Source organism: Canis aureus, chromosome 28, assembly GCF_053574225.1.
Source record: "Canis aureus isolate CA01 chromosome 28, VMU_Caureus_v.1.0, whole genome shotgun sequence".
In the NCBI taxonomy this organism is placed as follows: Eukaryota; Metazoa; Chordata; class Mammalia; order Carnivora; family Canidae; genus Canis; species Canis aureus.
In genome coordinates, this window is record NC_135638.1 from 40,051,572 (window position 1) to 40,068,947 (window position 17,376).

Genomic DNA, 17,376 nt, shown 5'->3' on the forward strand with positions numbered 1-17,376 from the left:
GGGCTCCTGGAGGGCTCCCTCCCCCTTGGATGCTTATTTATTTATTTATTTATTTATTTATTTATTTATTTATTTCCATCTTCCTACCTTGATGGAAGTGCAAACTCTTCTCACTGTAGCATTCCAGCTGTTCTCTCCTTAAATCTCAGGCTGAATTAATAGGTTTTCAGGATGATTTGAAAGTTATCTAGGTAAGTTGGTGGGGGCAGATGACTTGGGGATCCTACTCTTCCACCATCTTGCCCCACGTCCCCTCTTTCCCAGCTTTTGTATAATGAATATATTTGTTTTTATGATTAGAAAAATAAAAAATAAAAATTAGATAATTCTATTACTATAATTTGTAATATATGCTTTTTAATATATTCAGAATGAATTTATTCAATGGAATGTAAGTGATTACTGCAATAAAATATCAAGAAGCAGATTTTCATTTAGGATTAGCCCCATAAACTTTGTAATGAATTGTTAGAGAGGAAGGGATGTGTCCTAGCCACCTGCTGGGTCATAGGTCCTGCTCATCCCTGGGGACACAGTGGAAAAGCCAGCTGGAAAGATTGTCAGCCTGATGTGAAGATCCTTTTTAGTAGATGAAGGTGGGGTGGAACAGTTGGCAGGAGACCATGCCTGAGTTCAGGTACAGAGAACAGTAAGAAAGCATTCAGCACAATTTTAACATGTGGAAACAGATCTATTTTTCCTTCCTTTTTCTCTCCTATCAGATCTTTTCTCTAGATTAAACATTCTTATTTCCTTTAGGTGTTGTACATTAAGCATGTTTTGCAGAACTTTATCATCTTCACCATTTTCTTCTGATTGCACTTTACATCTTTTCTAAGGTGAAACAAAGAGAAAGTAAAAGTAGGTGTGTTTGCATATAGTCATTCATTATTCACAGATTCTGTATTTATGAATTCTCCTGTAGCCAAAATTTATTGTAATCCTCAAATCTATACTCATAGCACTTTCATGCTTTTTGGGGAAGTGTATAGAGTGGAAAAAAAAAAAAAGTTGAGTTACCTGGTATGCATGTTCCCTCTTCTGGTAGAGAACAAGGCAATGCTCTGCCTTCTTATCCTATCTAAAATAAGTATCCTTTTTAATGCCATGATTCTGTACTTTTTGTTGTCAATTTCTCATTTAAAATGGCCTGGAAGCACAGTGCTGAAGTACTGTCTAGTGTTTGTAAGCACAAGAAGGCTTTGATGTAGTTTACAGAGAAAAAACATGGATTAAATAAGCTTTGTTCAGGAATGAGTTACAGTGCTGTTGTCCCTGCGTTCAATGTTAATGATTCAACAATGAAAATTAAATAAGCTGTCTTTAAAGAAACAAACGCATAAAGCAAAGTTATATATTTATTGGTTGATGAAAATATTGTGACTAGATTCTACTCACAGGAATTTAATCCCGTATTTCTCCTGAGAACAGTGCTCAGGGTTCACTATTTCAGTGTTCGTGGTGACTTTATAGGATTTAACTACTGTGAATAATAGGAACTGACTATACATCTACTAATGTAACTTATAGTCATGTTAGTTTTTGGCAGCTAAAATCCATTGCTATTTTATCTTGAGCTTGCTTATACTAAACTCTTAAAGTGTTTTCACCAATGATATGCCCCTACCACTTAGATTTAGATTTACAAAGTTTTTGAGGCTTAGTAAATATAGAATATTGATTAAATACTATCTTTCTGTCTACATTTCTAGGCTTAAAATGTCTGAATTCTGATATTGCTATACAATTTATTATTTTATTTCCATAAATTTGATGAATATCTTCATTTAGTTCACTTATAGAAATATTGACTGGGATATGGCCAGGAATGGCACTCATGTTCCATTACTAGAAAGAAACCTCTCATTGCTGTAGAACTATGGTCAGCAAGCCTACTTTAACTATGAGCCAATCCAATCATTTTGATATTCAGGTCATCAAAATTCTTCCTGTTGAGAAAATTATTAACATACTTTTAGTGAAACAATGCTGAGTCAAGTGATTTCAATTTGCCACATTCATATTGCACAGATCAATTACCTTAGAAATGTAACCAGAGTAAATGATAAGCTCATGGTAAATGCTTTACAATGCTTTACAGAATTGCCCATCTCCTCCTTTTAGAATTCATATAGACCTAAGGTTTCTCCTTAGAGCTATAGCAATTAAATAAAGTCTGTCTTTTCTAGAGTGTAGGCATCTACATCTATATCTATACCATCTATCATCTATCTATATCTATATATCTAATCTTTATGTTTATGAACATTTTCCTGAAAAAAAAAAAAAACGGATCCTTGCACTTAACAGCTGATTCCACCATTGTATTTCATAGGGTATTATTAGACATTGCTAGATAGTCTTTTTTATTTCTTCTATATGGTTGTCTCTGTTTTGAATCCAGCCTATATTTTTTGCATGAGTTAAAAACAATAAAATACTAGTCATCTTTCTTTACTCTTTGACAGTGTCCTTTTCTTTTTAACTCTTTTGTATTGTGGCTATAAAATAGCTATGGTTATTTTGCTGTATAAAATATGATATGAATCAAACTTAATTTGGTTAATTATGAATGTCTGATATTTCAGTTAGGAAATAAAAGTTATTAATTTTTCTACCTAGTAGAGGAAAATTGGAAATCTCTTTGGCTTTCATTTTTAATGCAGATAAAATTTTATAATCAACCAACAGAAATTGTTTTGCAGATTAAGTTTGAGAATATTATGTACATAATAAGAAATAAAGAAGGTAATATAGTCACCATAGCTAATAACTTATCAGGTAGATTACATTAAATAATGATCATTAGTTAAAGTAAAGGAATTTAATTTGAAATCTAGATAGAATTGACATAAGTAAGACTTCCTCTCTGACAATTATTTTAAAGATTCATGTGATGTTCTTAATTAAAACACAGATGAATATCCGCACATAAAAGCACTGCTTTAAAACATCCCCATAAACCAACTATATACACACACAAACCCAGTACTTCAGTCCTACAATTGGATAAAACTTTCCACTGGGAGCATGTGGTCCACATACAATATTTTAATATTTGTTCACATTTAATACTTTTCCATCGAAATTTACCCAGCCAGGCAGATTCTAGAAATTACCTTACTTTCTAGTTCTTGAGATCTCCCTGACATCATCTTAATAAGAATATTCTGATAACAGAAGCATCCTGGTTATTGTTGCAGATAGAATTAAGGTTGTGTGTGTGTGTGTGTGAGAGGGAGAGACAGAGACAGAGAGACAGAGAGACAGAGACAGAGACCAAGAGACAGAGAATGAGAGAGAGACTATTTTTTCTTCTTAAAACTGCATTGTGATGAATATATGAATAAAGAGGAAGATAGCAGGAAGAAGTTAGGTTATATATCTCATACTTCTACCTCAAGATCAATAATTTATTAAATTATTACCTTGATGTTTGTGAGTTGTATGAGAGAGTAAAAGAAATGGGAGAAAATTTCATCTCTTGGTTTTACTGTTCTGTCTTTCAGTATTAAAGGACAAGAGAAATAAGACTGGTTCTAAAATATGCTTCAAACTAGAGGCTTGATTAAAAGAGTAAATTATTTTTTTCAGCTAACTTAGAAATAAATCTTTTCTCTAAGGTTTATAAGATTAATTTTGGCCTAGAATTGAACCATTTTTGCTGATCACCAGAATTTGTCCCCAAATCTAAAGCACTGTGACTGAGAGCAAATGAGGGACTCAATATTGTGATTTCCTTGAAACTGAATATCCATTTGCAGAAAAATAATGTGGAAAAAAATCTATACTCTTTTCTGAGCTAATCATCAGTTACAATAGAATATTGACTTTTTCTTAATTGAGAAATAAACTCTCTTTTATATGTTTGAAAACAAAGCTCTTCATATTAGTTATCTTCCAAATACAACTGGGCTGAGTTGTATATAACTTAAGTTCTATTTGCAAAATAAATTATAGAAGTAGAATATTGGTATATAATAGGACAGTAATACTGCAACATTTTAGAGAAAATGAACTACAAGGAAGATTAATGATAAATGAAAATTATTTTTCCCCTTTCAAAGGGCAAAGAAATGATTTCTTCTCCTCTTTATTCAAATGATTCCTTAGAGAAACAGTGAATTGGAGTCCTTACACTTACCTTTGGAATAGAGATAAATCTTCCGGATTAAGCCTAGCCTCCAGTTTTTATAATTTAGAGTTATCTCCAAGGACACAGACCAAATAAGTAAAAAATGCAATTCAGGAATTAGCCTAGGGTGTCTCAGGAGATGTACAAGAGACATAACAGAGGAGACAACAAAGTCATTCTTTGTTTTGCTTTCCTGTATCAAACATGTGAGGTTTGGGCAGCCCGGGTGGCTCAGCGGTTTAGCACCGCCTTTAGCCCAGGGCCTGATCCTGGAGACCCAGGATTAAGTCCCACGTCAGGCTCCCTGCATGGAGCCTGCTTCTCCCTTTGGCTGTGTCTCTGCCTCTCTTTCTGTATCTCTCATGAACAAATAAAAAAAAATCTTTAAAAAAACAAACAAACATATGAGGTTTTGTTCTAAATTTGCACTTTCTTTCTACCTTATATGTAAATCTGTTTGTAATTATTCACTAATAAATTTTATTCTCTTCTTCTACATCACGACCTGCCATCTCTTTGTGTGATTCTTAAATGTGTATGCTCATTTTAGGAGTCAGCATAAAGTTGTGTGCCAAGAAATATTTCCAAATTGACATTTTCAGATCTCTAGAACTTTAATCAACTCACAAAGTCTATTTAGATACAAATAAGATCAGAAGCAGAAGCCTCAGAAAAGTGGGTATGGTGTTAGAGAGTAAATAGCTGTCACAGGCTTCCTACTTAAATCATTAGTTTTGATGGATTAAACTAAATTTGAGAAGTTTGCCACACTCCTACAGGGCCTTTAATAATCAGGGACAGTGTAAAATTATATTTGAAAGTGTTTCATCTTACAATCTGTTTCCTGTTAGAAACATAAAGCCACACGTAGAATAAATAATGACTTTTCCTGCGTTACAATGACAGTTTATTTGATAGACTGATGTGGTTCCTGATTATCACACCCCTTTTTCAAAAATATAAAGCAATCTCACTACATTCTTCACATCTAGAGAATTCTTCCTAAATTGTGTTAGTCAGTTGATCAATGCTCTTTGGAACTGAGGCTTGAACTTGAGCCAATTGTTCCATAAGAAACCTCTCTTGGCCACAGCACACTATTTAACTGTGCTTTCTGTAGCTTTAAACAAAAAAAGATGAATGAAATCAATAATTTGACCTGATTTACCAACTGACAGTGTCTGAGTCCAATATAAGACTAGGGGCCATGAGTGGGTGTACAAATAAATAGGTGGTGGGAGAATGAGGACATCCTTGAGCAGGCCCTTCCTGTTGCTTAAACAAGGTGGAGCACAGGACACTTACTAGGCCAAAAGGCCACAGTGACCCTTAGCTCAAGGGACAGGTGATACCAATGAAGGCAAGTGATGTAGTCCTTACTATTTTATTCCAGTTAGAAACAAATTTGAGTGTTTTATGCTGTGACTGATTTTATTTCTGAATGATTTTTTTTTACCTCTTTTATCTCTGTTGTAAGGATCTTCTGAAATTTTCCATTCTTTTCTCAAACCCAGTGAGTATCCTTGTGATTGTTGCTTTAAATTCTCCATCACACATATTACTTACTTTTGTTTTATTTAGTTTTCTGGCCCAAACCTTATCTTGTTCTTTTTGGGGGGGAATTCATTCCTTCATCTTTGCATTTTGTCTTTCTCTTCTTCTCTGTGTTAGAAAAGCCTATTATGTTTCCTGCTCCTGAGAGTAATGGCTATATGAAGGGGTCGTGTCATTTCCAGGAAATGGCACTTCAGGGAGTGTTTCTGGTATATGCCTGTGCACTCTGCCACTGTGTTTTGGCTGCTCTATCCTTTGGACCAGTCATCAGGCCCTCCTTGTCTCATCAGTGTTTAGACCTTGGTCAGTTTGTGGTGAGTTTTATCTAAGTATGCTCTGGTGGGCTTGTTAAATGAGATCTGATGCTACTTCTACCAGAACTGAGGCCCTGAAGAACTCTCTTCAGGAGATGTGGTGCATGCAGGGGTTTCTGCCTGTCTCCTGGGGAAGGAGCCTGTTCCACTGGGATTTAGGCTTATTTGACCAAGAAGGACAGTACCAGCAGAGTGTGAGAGGGTAGTACTTTGTGTAAGCAGGTTAGGCAGGGCTCAGCTGCACTCCACAGGTGGCTCTGTGTTTATGCTGAGGGGCAGAGGGGAGGGAAATGGCACTAACAAGTTCCTTTGTCCCCAGAGAGGCGTTTCCATGCTTGTTGCTCTCAGGGAAGCACACCCAGAGGAGCAAATAATTACCTCTTTTGCATCCCAGGCATTTCTTAGATCACCGTTTTCATGCTGTCAATCTCGGGGTTGCTTTGCTTGCCTGAAGCAGTGCAATGCACTTTGGGCTCTATCATAGTCAAGCCTGTTGACTTTTAAAACTCCAAACTTTAGGGATGTGCCGCAGTGGGGCCTTTACTTGTCTTCTGGGGGAGGGTCTAGCAGTGCTCGGATGCATCAGGTTTGACTGAAAAGGGCAGTTGGGCCAGAGCACAAGGGTGTGGGACTTGGAGCAAGCAGGCTAGGCAAGCATTGTCAGGGAAAGCCACCCTCAGAAGGTGTGGCTTCAAGTCTATGCTGTCTTCAAGTCTATGCTGAGGGGAAGGGGAGGGAAATGGTGCCTGCTGGCTCTTTTGTCCCTTGAGATGCACCTCTGTGAATGCCCCCTCCAAGAAGAGCGAACAGTCTCCAGGCTATGCTCCTTAAGTATTCCTGAGATGGCACCATCTGTCCTCAGGTTACCTGCCTGCCTTCTCTGCAGGAGTAGGGCAACACCCTCAAGGCTCTATCCCAGCCAAGGCACTGACCTTTAAAACTCCAGTCTTCAAGACCCACTGGTTGCAAAAACTCACAAAAATCAACCCCTCTAATTTTCCAGAATTTCCTTCTAATTCTCCAATGACTTTGGGGAAATGTTCTCTTTGTGTGTCCTTGTGTGTATAATATCTGTGTGCTCTACTCTCGGCTTTCTTCTTGACCAGGGCTCTCTCCTCTTCACAGTACCCGTGATCTGTTTCTCCTCTAAACCACCTTCCACACTTCCTACCTTCCTTGATATGGCTCCTTCTCTCCCTCTAGGTGTGCAGTTTGTTCTGTCAGTCCTCAGATAGATTTTATGGGTATTTAGAATTACTTGATAGTTACTTAATTGTGTTCTACAGATGAGATGATACTAATTTCAGAAGTTCCCCTGGAAAACTATTTTTTAAAAGCCCATCAAGCATCCTACTAGTAGCAATATATTTTAGGTGAAAAATGAAAATGATAGTTTGTTTATGTATGTATGTATGTATGTATTTTTAATGTAGGCTCCATGTCCAGCATGGAGCCTAATGTGGGGCCTTAACTCACAACCCTGAGATCAAGACTGAGCTGAGATCAAGAGTTGGATGCTCAACTGACCGAGACACCCAGGTGCCCAGAAAATGATTGGGTCTGATCTACATAAAGACTGTCTAGATTCTACCAACATTTGAGTTAGTCTCATTTAAACTTCTATACTCTTATGGTAAATAACAGTTTGAATTCACATTATTGGAAAGGACCAAAGGAAAATGATAAGATAAAATAAGAAATATAAATAGTGTGTAAAACATCCTTATTAGTAATTCAGTTTAATAGAAAATCTCCTTCTCTTACCATAATTGCTATTGCTGACACTTATTGAAGTGATTTCTAAGTTCATAATAAAAATTGCAGAACCATTAGCTAAAAATATCTTTAAAAAACAAGTCATTCTTTCTCTATTTGCTACCAGTATCCTCAGTGCAAGTCACCCACTGCAATTTTCGTGTATGTTTGCTTTGCAAACTGAGGTTAATTATGGACTCATCATAGTTCACTCCATGAAGTGACACTCAATGCTAACACCTACCTGGTAGGGATTCTAGGAAAATTAATTAGTACTTGTGAAATGCTTTGAAGATTTAAAAGAGCCTTAGATGTAATGCACATCATTATCACTCCTCAAATGAACTAATTTGTGCATTGGGTAGTTATGGGATGGAGGTGCTAGGGTCTAATAGCCATAGACAATGTAGATCACTTCTCTGAATCAAGGCTCACTCATGAAGATTTGAAGCTGTGGCTGTGAACACATGTCTGGATGGCAAGTTTCACAGTGCAGGTGAGAGTCACCCAAAATAGAAACTAAAGTCACAGAATTGGAAAGAGAGCATCGTTCTAGGAAGAGATGTCTATCACACCCAATAAACTTACCAATAACTTAGTTATTCAAGACCAGTACAGGAGGAACAGAATAAAATAGTACTAATTAGTAATAGTAAATAGAGAACTTTATGAAGTTATTCAATATTGCACTCACACAAATCCTACTTCATATACATTGCTTTCAAAACAGAGACATTTAACAAGATTTAATTAGATTTGGAAAACGGGTAAAGTCTAGTAACACAGAAATAGACAGAAGCCTATAGTGTGAATGGAAAATGTGGCGTGATACCGCAAAGTGGATCTCCTTTCCACAGAGCACAACTGCTCTCATGGCTTCTGTGAGGTTGTGGCGGGCCATCTTATGATCCTCAGCACAGCAAGTGCAGTCTATCAGCCTCTGCACACTGGTGACATTCACATCTTTTCTGAGCAGGCAGCATCATCCCCACTAGGAGGTTTCTGGCTGTGGAACTGTGATAGAAACACAGAGCACAGGGGATCCAGGACCACATGAGAGCTCCTACCAATGATGTGAAACAGCCCACAGAGTCCTGGAAAATTGAATGCATGGGTATCTACAGTTCTAAGAAAATAGCACTGATTCAGGGAGGGTGCTTTCTCATTGGTTTTCAAAAAAAAGTTTAATTTCAGTTTTGTTACCCTAATAAATAATTTTTAATTAATTCTTGATATTTTAAAATCTTTATTTATACAAAAGTTCCACTTACATAAAGTGTTGTAACCGGAGCTAATTTATAAAAGTAGACTATTGCTCTATTTTTTTTCAATGAATTGTTATACTAATGTGACACATATATGTAAATACAACAATGCATTCTTAGTTTCCTTTTAATGCTAGTGTAATATTTTATCTGAAAGTTAAACATTTTAATTACTTCTATGTATTGTGCTTACAGAAATATATTTATATTTGTAGTCCTTTCTATGCTTGTATATCAAATTTAAATAAAATGGAGAATAAATTCTTGGTGAAGGAAGCAAACCCATACAGGAGTGACCATAGCCCAAGTATGGGTCTCTGAGTAGAGTTGCCAAGTAAATGCTTTAAAATTTGTTATTTCGCTTTAAAAATATTTTTATAATGGCAAAGTAAAGCTGATTGAAATGCATCAAAACAATGGCTAATGCTAGTGACAGAGGGTGAGCATTTGGCAGGAGCTTGGTTGGTTTGGTTAGTTTGCAGAGCCAATTCGAGCTGGCTTGTTTGTGAGACAGCTTCTCCCCCCCTGACAAAAGGTGTGCCAATTAATTGAGCATGTAGGTCCCTTTGGTATAAATTTAATATTTCTTTTAAGCCCATATTTAAACCTGTAAAGGAAAGTATGAACTAGAATAAATATTTGCAAATATTGTATCCTTTCAAAGTTAAATTGTGTGATGTACAGGCATATTAAAAATCCTTATGAACAAACAGTTGGAAAAAGCTATGATTATCTGTTTTTTATTCACCTCAGTTGCCTTTGAGTGATTTATAAAATATTCAATACTATTTTCTCCTTAAAAATAAGATTTTCCTTTAAGTGGTATTTGCTTCAGGGGAACATAATTCACAGATATTTATATGAAATACATGAATTATATTTTCTTTAATTTTTAAATTTTTTATTGTGGTAAAATATGCATAACAAAAACTCCACCATTTTTAAGTGCTCAGCTTTTGGTGTTAAGTATATTCACATTTTTGAGTAACTATCACCACCTTCAGAATTTTTTCTATCTTTGCACACTGAAGCTCTGTGCCCATTAAACAGTAATTCCCCATTTCCCTCAGCCTCTAGTAACTACCATTCTACTTTCTGTCTCTATAAATTTGATACTGTAGGTACCTCATATATGTGAAGTCATACATTTGTCTTTTTTGTGACTGCCTTTTTTCACTTAGCATAATGTCTTCAAGTTTCATCTACATTGTAGTGTTTATCAGATAATGAAATCTAAAAAAATGAGTTTATACTTCCCAAAAATGCCAGAGAGATTTTGAAACTTAGATTAGTATCAAGAAGGTGAAAACAATAGAAGTTTTTGTTTTTTTTTTTCTTTTCTTGATGTTGGTGGGAATAAAGTAATTGAGGGAAGCCAGGGAAGGTAAACACACTGGGAATAGCACCCTGTTATTGTCAAGAACTAAACAACTAAACAACTTCCCTGTTGTGGCACCTCATTTAGTCCTCCCAATGACCTTGAAAGTTGTGCTTCTTCAGTCTTGTCCCAGGTAGCGCTAAAGTTGTTATTACCTAAGGCCACCCACGGGTCAAGTGAGGACCAAGAATTATTTGCAAATGGAGTGAATTTCTGACATATTTCTAAAAAGGTAACCTGAGAAATATTTTCTAAAAGGAGAGAGGTAATTAATTTTTTTAAAATATTTTTTATTTATTTATTCATAGAAACACACCCAGAGAGAAAGAGAGAGTGAGGGGCAGAGACACAGGCAGAGGGAGAAGCAGGCTCCATGCACCGGGAGCCCGACGTGGGACTCCATCCAGGGTTTCCAGGATCAGGCCCTGGGCTGCAGGCGGCGCTAAACCGCTGAGCCACCGGGACTGCCCGAGAGAGGTAATTAAAATAAAATGGTGGGTTTGGCAATCATTTTCAACTACAATTAAGAATACATTGTTTAAAATTAAGCACCTAAGAATGGAACTGTAATGACTAGATCCTCACTTGGGTTATAAAGATTTTTGGCTCATGGGAATAGCTTTTCTATGTTTTTAATAGTACTCCCGTGATTCAATGAGTTATTTTGGACACAGTGACTTCCACATCCCTGGAGATGTCTAGCAATAGCAAAGAAAGAGGAATTGTCCTGAACACACTCCAGCATTGGATGGGTGTCAAAATTTGAGACACTTATGATGTCCAGTGATTCTCAAACTTGAGTGTGTATCAGAATCACCTACACTCTTGGTAGACCTGTACCAACCAAGTTTTGATGCAGTAGGTCCATAGTGGAATGTGAGGATGTGCCTTGCCTGAGTCCTGGGTGATGCTGATGTTCTTAGATAAGAGACTTCAAGAAATTCTACTTTACCACATAACACTCAGTTTCGCAGAGTTCATTTATAGGTTTTTTTTTTCTTTAACTTTTTAGAAAATCCCTTTATTTTTTAAATTTAATTATTATTATTTTAATTGGAGTTCAATTTTCAACATATAGTATATCACCCAGTGCTCATCCCGTCAAGTGCCCCCCTCAGTGCCCATAACCCACTCACTCCAACCCCCCGCCATCCACCCTTCCATCACCCCTTGTTCGTTTCCCAGAGTTAGGGGTCTCTCATGTTCTGTCACTGTTACTTATATTTCCCACTCATTTTCTCTCCTTTCCCTTTATTCCCTTTCACTATTTTTTATATTCCCCAAATGAATGAGACCATATAATGTTTGTCCTTCTCCGACTGACTTATTTCACTCAGCATAATACTCTCCAGTTCCATCCACGTTGAAGCAAATGGTGGGTATTTGTCATTTCTAATAGCTGAGTAATATTCCATTGTATACATAAACCACATCTTCTTTATCCATTCATCTTTCGATGGACACCGAGGTTCCTTCCACAGTTTGGCTATTGTGGCCATTGCTGCTATAAACATCGGGGTGCAGGTGTCCCGGCATTCCATTGCATCTGTATCTTTGGGGTAAATCCCCAACAGTGCAATTGCTGGGTCGTAGGGCAGATCTATGTTTAACTCTTTGAGGAACCTCCACACACTTTTCCAGAGTGGCTGCACCAGTTCACATTCCCACCAACAGTGCAAGAGGGTTCCCCTTTCTCCACATCCTCTCCAACATTTGTGGTTTCCTGCCTTGTTAATTTTCCCCATTCTCACTGGTGTGAGGTGGGATCTCATTGTGGTTTTGATTTGTATTTCCCTGATGGCAAGTGATGCGGAGCATTTTCTCATGTGCGTGTTGGCCATGTCTGTGTCTTCCTCTGTGAGATTTCTCTTCATGTCTTTTGCCCATTTCATGATTGGATTGATTGTTTCTTTGCTGTTGAGTTTAGTTCTTTATAGATCTTGGATACTAGCCCTTTATCTGATATGTCATTTGCAAATGTCTTCTCCCATTCAGTAGGTTGTCTTTTAGTTTTATTGACTGTTTCTTTTGCTGTGCAGAAGCTTTTTATCTTGATGAAGTCCCAATAGTTCATTTTTGCTTTTATTTCCCTTGCCTTCATAGATGTATCTTGCAAGAAGTTGCTGTGGCCAAGTTCAAAAAAGGTGTTGCCTGTGTTCTCCTGTAGGATTTTGATGGATTCTTGTTTCATAGTTAGATCTTTCATCCATTTTGAGTTTATCTTTGTGTATGATGTAAAAGAATGGTCTAGTTTCATTTTTCTGCACATGGCTGTCCAGTTTCCCCAGCACCATTTTTCCAGGGATAGTCTTTCCTGCTTTATCAAATAGAGGTTGACCATAGAGTTGAGGGCCCATTTATGGATTCTCTATTCTGTTCCATTGATCTATGTGTCTGTTTTTGTGCCAGTACCACACTGTCTTGATGACCACAGCTTTGTAGTACAACCTGAAATCTGGCATTATGATGCCCCCGGCTCTGGTTTTCTTTTTTAATATTCCCCTGGGTATTCGGGGTCTTTTCTGATTCCACACAAATTTTAAGATGATTTGTTCCAAGTCTCTGAAGAAAGTCCATGGTATTTTGATAGGGATTGCATTAAATGCATAAATTGCCCTGGGTAGCATTGACATTTTCACAATATTAATTCTTGCAATCCATGAGCATGGAATATTTTTCCATCTCTTTGTGTCTTCCTCAATTTCTTTCAGAAGTGTTCTATAGTTTTTAGGGTATAGATCCTTTACCTCTTTGGTGAGGTTTATTCCTAGGTATCTTATGCTTTTGGGTGCAATTGTAAATGGGATTGACTCCTTAATTTCTCTTTCTTCAGTCTCATTGTTAGTGTATAGAAATGCCATTGATTTCTAGGCATTGATTTTGTATCCTGCCACACTGCCAAATTGCTGTATGAGTTCTAGCGATCTTGGGGTGGAGTCTTTTGGGTTTTCTATGTACAGGATCATGTCATCTGGGAAGAGGGAGAGTTTGACTTCTTCTTTGCCAGTTTGAATGCCTTTAATGTCTTTTTGATGTCTGATTGCTGAAGCTAGGACTTCCAGTACTATGTTGAATAGCAGTGGTGAGAGTGGACATCCATGTCTTGTTCTTGTTCTTAGGGAAAGGCTCCCAATGTTTCCCCATTGAGAATGATATTTGCTGTGGGCTTTTTGTAGATGGCTTTTACGATGCTGTGGAATGTTCCCTCTATTCCTACACTCTGAAGGGTTTTGATCAGGAATGGATGCTGTATTTTGTCAAATGCTTTCTCTGCATCTATTGAGAGGATCATATGGTTCTTGTTTTTTCTCTTGTTGATATGATCTATCACCTTGATTGCTTTTTAAGTGTTGAACCAGCTTTGCATCCTGAGGATAAATCCCAGTTGGTCATGGTGAATAATCTTCTTAATGTACCCTTGGATCCTACTGGCTAGTATCTTGTTGAGAATGTTTGCATCCATGTTCATCAGGGATATTGGTCTATAATTCTCATTTTGGGTGGGGTCTTTGTGCGGTTTTGGAATTAGGGTGATGCTGGCCTCATAGAACGAGTTTGGAAGTATTCCATTTCTTTCTGACTTTTAGAACAGCTTTAATAGAATAGGTATGATTTCTTCTTTAAACTTTTGATAGAATTCCCCAGGGAAGCCATCTTGCCCTGGACTTTTGTGTCTTGGGAGGTTTTTGATGACTGCTTCAATTTCCTCCCTTGTTATCAGACTGCTCAGTTTCTCCATTTCTTGCTGTTCCGGTTTTGGTAGTTTGTGGTTTTCCAGAAATCTGTACATTTCTTCTAGATTGCCTAATTTATTGGTGTATAACTGCTCATAGTATGTTTTTAAAATCGTTTGTATTTCCTTGGTATTAGTGGTGATCCCTCATTTTTCATTTGTGATTTTATTAATTTGAGTACATTCTCTTTTGTTTTAAATCAGGTTGGCTAATGGTTTATCTATCTTATTAATTCTTTCAAAGAACCAACTCTCGGTTTTGTTGATCTGTTCTACAGTTCTTCTGGTCTCTATTTCATTGAGTTCTGCTCAAATCTTTATGAACTGTCTTCTTCTACTGGGTGCAGGTTTTATTTGCTGTTCTTTCTCCAGCTCCTTTACATGCAAGGTTAGCTTTTCTATTTGAGTTTTTTCCAATTTTTTGACGAATGCTTGTAGTGCAATGTATTTCCCCCTCAGCACTGCTTTTGCTGTATCCCAGAGATTTTGAACGGTTGTATATTCATTCTCATTAGTTTCCATGAATCTTTTTAATTCTTCTCTAATTTCCTGGTTGACCCTTTCATCTTTCAGCAGGATGGTCTTTAACCTCCACGCATTTGAATTCCTTCCAAACTTTTCTTGTGGTTTAGTTCAAGTTTCAAAGCATTATGGTCTGAAAATATGCAGGGGACAATCCCAATATTTTGGTATCAGTTAAGAGCTGATTTGTGACCCAGTATGTGGTCTATTCTGGAGAAAGTTCCATGTGACTTGTGAAGAATGTGTATTCAGTTGCATTTGGATGTAAAGTTCTGTAAATATTTGTGAAATCCATCTGGTCCAGTGTATAATTTAAAGCTCTTGTGTCTTTGGAGATGTTGTGCTTAGAAGATCTATTAATTGCAGAAGGCACTGTGTTGAAGTCATCCAGTATAAGTGTATTATTTTCTAAGTATTTCTTCACTTTGGTTATTAATTGATTGACATACTTGGCAGTTCCCACATTCGGGGCTTAAATATTCATGATTGTTAGGTCCTCTTGTTGGATAGACCCTTTAAGTATGATGTAGTGTCCCTCTTCATCTCTTACTACAGTCTTTGGGATAAACTTTAATTTATCTAATATGAAGGTGGCTATCCCTGCTTTCTTTTGAGGATTATTTGAATGGTAAATGTTTTTCCAACCTTCTTTTTTCATGCTGTAGGTGTCCTTAGGTCTAAAATGAGTCTCTTGTAGACAGCAAATAGATGGGTCTTGCTTTTTTATCCAGTCTGAATCCCTGTGCCTTTTGATGGGATCTGTAAGCCCATTCACATTCAGAGTTACTATTAAAGATATGAATTTAGTGTCATCATAATACGTATTCAGTCCCTGTTTTTGTGGATTGTTTCCTTGGACTTACTCCTTCTTATACAGAGTCACCCTTCATATTTCTTGCAAAGCTGGTTTGGTGGTCACATATTCTTTCAGTTTCTGCCTATCTTGGAAGCTCTTTATCTCTCCTTCTATTCTGAATGAGAGCCTTGCTGGATAAAGTATTCTTGGCTGCATCTTCTTCTCATTTAGGACCCTGAATATATCCTGCCAGCCCTTTCTGGCCTGCCAGGTCTCTGTGGAAAGGTCTGCTGTTAACCTAACATTTCTCTCCATAAAGTTTATTGATCTCTTGTCTCTTGGTGCTTTAAGGATCTTCTCTTTATCTCTGGAATTTGCAAGTTTCACTATTAAATGTCGAGTTGTTGAATGGGTTTTATTTATTTTAGGGGGATCTCTCTATCTCCTGCATCTGGATTCCTTGTCCTTCCCAAGTTAGGGAAGTTCTCAGCTATGATTTGTTCAAATACATTTTCTGGTCCTCTGTCCCTTTCAGCGCCCTTTCAACCCCAATTAAATGTAGATATTTTTCCTTCTGAGTCTGTCATTTATTTCCCTTAACATTTCCTCATGGTCTTTTAATTGCTTTTCTCTTTTTTCCTTAGCTTCCTTCCTTGTCATCCATTTATCTTCTATGTCACTCACTTGTTCTTCTACCTCATTAACCCTCATCATAGGACCTCCAGTTTGGATTGCATCTCATCTAATTGATTTTTAATTTTGTCCTGATTTGATCTAAATTCTGCAGCCATGAAGTCTCTTGAATCCTTTATGATTTTTTCCAGAGCCACCAGTAGCTTTATAATTATGCTTCTGAATGGTTTCTGACATTGAATTGTAATCCAAATTCTGTAACTGTGGGAGAGAGGACTGTTTCTGATTCTTTCGTTTGTGGTGAGTTCTTCTTTCTAGTCATTTTGCTCAGTGCGGAGTGGCTAAAACAAGTTGTACTTGTTAGAAGTGCAAACCCTTCTTTCTGTAGCCTTCTAGCTGTTCTCTCTTTAAATCGCAGGCCAAATTTGTAGGTTTTCAGGATTATTTGAATGTTATAGTGACTGGTAGAGGCCAGAGAAAGGTGAGGCATGGGGCAGTCCAGCTGTGGTGCAGGCAATCCATGTGGTACACTGTCTCTCTCGCTGAGGCCCCACAGACTCCTGGGAGCACTAGTCTTGTTAAGAATTCATAGTGTTGGGGGCCCCTGGGTGGCTCAGTGGTTGAGCATCTGCCTTCCGCCCACGTCGTGACCCTGGGGTCCTAGGATTGAGTCCCACACTGGGCTCCCCACAGGGAGCCTGCTCCACCCTCTGCCCATGTCTCTTGTGAATAAATAAACATAATCTTAAAATAATAATAATAATAATAATTAATAATAATAATAATAATAATAAAAGAGTTCTTCCTTTTGCCAGCTTCTGTCAGTTTTTCCAGGTTCCTATCTGCAGGCTGCGTCTCTTTTATAGGTTTTAATAAATAGAGTCTCAATTATACGTTTTGAAATCTTGTTATTTAGACAGGCAATATCATTAGCAAGCACTGGCTCAAACACCCCAAGTCTGGGTATGTTGGTTACAGAGGCAGACTGGTGACAGTTTTCTGTTTATAGGTGGCCCCTATATATTGTGAACAAACCTGTAAGATCAAATTATTTTAAAAGGTACTAAGCCAGTGATATTTCCAAAGGTCAACCAGTTTCTTGAAATCCCCTTTTGGATAATAGTAAATGCTGTGTTATGGTCACAGTTCAATTTCATCAACCATCAGCAGAAGAATATAATGTAGATGTGAAGGGACTGCATGCCCAGAGGTAGTAAGTATCTTGGGTTACTGAAATAGCAGTGATTATAGATTCAATATTAAGTTTGGACCATACCTAAGATAAAAATGA

General features: G+C 37.3%; 1 long non-coding RNA gene across 1 annotated transcript in view; it reads right to left on the reverse strand.

Annotated features, from left to right (window-relative positions):
- Window positions 1-453: 453 nt before the first annotated feature.
- LOC144300253 (uncharacterized) overlaps window positions 454-17,376 on the reverse strand; it is a 73,937-nt gene continuing 57,014 nt past the window's right edge. The window contains exon 3 of the long non-coding RNA XR_013366837.1: window positions 454-834. This is a non-coding gene — a long non-coding RNA (uncharacterized LOC144300253). The remainder of the gene's footprint in view (window positions 835-17,376) is intronic.